We start from the raw sequence: 1,704 nt of genomic DNA, 5'->3' as shown, positions 1-1,704 counted from the left end.
GAGACAGTGAGTGAGGGGGAAGCCGGAGAATGGCCTGGATTTCCGGAAGCGGGGGGGGGGGGGGGCTGTGGAGGGGGCCTCAAGGGAAGGGTCCCTTCCGGGGTCTCCCCCTTCTTAAGAGAGGAGTGCCCCCCCCCCGAGAGACTCCAATGGCCCCTCCCACATCCACAAAAGTCCCCCCTCCCTCCCAGACAGCACTGTGTCCCCATTTGCCCCCTCCCCTCCCCTCCCCTTCCCTTTCTGGGCCTGGAACCCAGTTGGTTTAATTCCGGGCCGCTGCCTGATTTTAATGAGGGGCCTCTTGGGGCTTCTCTCTCTCTCCCCCCCCCCCCCCCCCCCACAAAGGCCACACGCGGAGAGTCAATGGGCCTTTTGTCAGGACCCCTCCCCCCCCACCTTCTCCGCTAATGACTTCCTCCCTGAAAAATCCCACCCACGCAGCTACATCTACAGCAGGTAAAGGCAAACCTGGCCCCTCCCTCCAGGTGTTTTGGACTGCCACTCCCAGCATTCCTCACAGCCTCAGGCCCCTTCCTCAGCTTAAGCGGCTGAGGGCCAAAAGGAAAGGGCCTGAGGCTGTGAGGAATGCTGGGAGTTGCAGTCCAAAACACCTGGAGGGAGGGGCTAGGTTTGCTTTACCTTCCAAGACAGGTAAAGGTGAATGGCACCACCGATGACAAAAATCCGCTGTATGGAGAAAAAGGGGCGCCCCTTGCATGTCTCTGTATATAAGGGCAGGGTCTCCCCTTGCAAAAGAAGCCCCCACCCTTGGAAGGGATAGGAAGGCGTGTGGCTCCGTGACCCCGACGTGATTCGAACACGCAGCCTTCTGATCTGGAGTCAGACGCGCTACCGTTGCGCCACGAGGTCCGCCCGGCCAGGCGCCTTCCCTGCCAGGCTCATCCAGGCCGAAAGGTGGCGCTTGCCTTGGTCGGGTGGGCTTCAAACCCCAGGAAATCGAGGCCGGAGAGGAGGGGCGCCAAAGGATGATAATAATAATAATAATAATAATAATAATAATAATAATAATAATAATAATAATAATAATAATAATAATAACCCCAGGAAATCGAGGCCGGAGAGGAGGGGCGCCAAAGGATGATAATAATAATAATAATAACAACAACAACAACAACAACAACAACAAGTAAAACAAGCAGTCAAAGAAGAAGAACATGCCCTGGCAGAATATGTAAAGCAAAGTGAAGAACCTGCTTTATTATTATTATTATTATTATTATTATTATTAAACTTATATACCGCTACTCCCGGTTTGGCTCGGAGCGGTTTACAAAAATAGATTAAAACAATACACTTGGCTTTAAAATAGCAATAAAAACAATAAAAGCAACAATAAAAGCAACAATAAAAACAGACATAGCCCCGAGTCTTTCACCCATTGAACGCTTGTCGGAAGAGCAAGGTTTTGCAGGCTTTCCGAAAGGCAAGTAAGTCTCGGGTGGTTCGAGTTTCCACTGGCAAGGCATTCCATAATTGAGGGGCTACAACCGAGAAGGCTCTCTGCCTAGTGGAAGACAAATGATAAGTCCGTATGTTAGGGACTTCAAGCAAATTTTGGTCTTCGGACCGAAGTAATCTCTGGGGTTGGTAGGGGGATAAGCGGGCCCTCAGGTACGCTGGCCCCAAACCATGTAAGGCCTTAAAGGTTAGTACCAGTATCTTGAAAGTAATCCGGTACTCAAT

The 1,704-nt window shown here is 51.3% G+C and overlaps 1 non-coding gene across 1 annotated transcript; it reads right to left on the bottom strand.

Moving 5' to 3' along the window:
* Window positions 1–798: 798 nt before the first annotated feature.
* Window positions 799–870, bottom strand: trnaw-cca (transfer RNA tryptophan (anticodon CCA)). The gene has a single exon. It is a non-coding gene; the product is annotated as a tRNA-Trp (tRNA).
* Between the last annotated feature and the right edge of the window lie 834 nt (window positions 871–1,704).

The sequence above is a fragment of the Anolis carolinensis genome, unplaced genomic scaffold (genome assembly GCF_035594765.1).
Source record: "Anolis carolinensis isolate JA03-04 unplaced genomic scaffold, rAnoCar3.1.pri scaffold_96, whole genome shotgun sequence".
Taxonomy (NCBI): Eukaryota; Metazoa; Chordata; class Lepidosauria; order Squamata; family Dactyloidae; genus Anolis; species Anolis carolinensis.
Note: the sequence above shows the minus strand (reverse complement) of the source record. Positions and strands in the feature narration are given on the sequence as shown.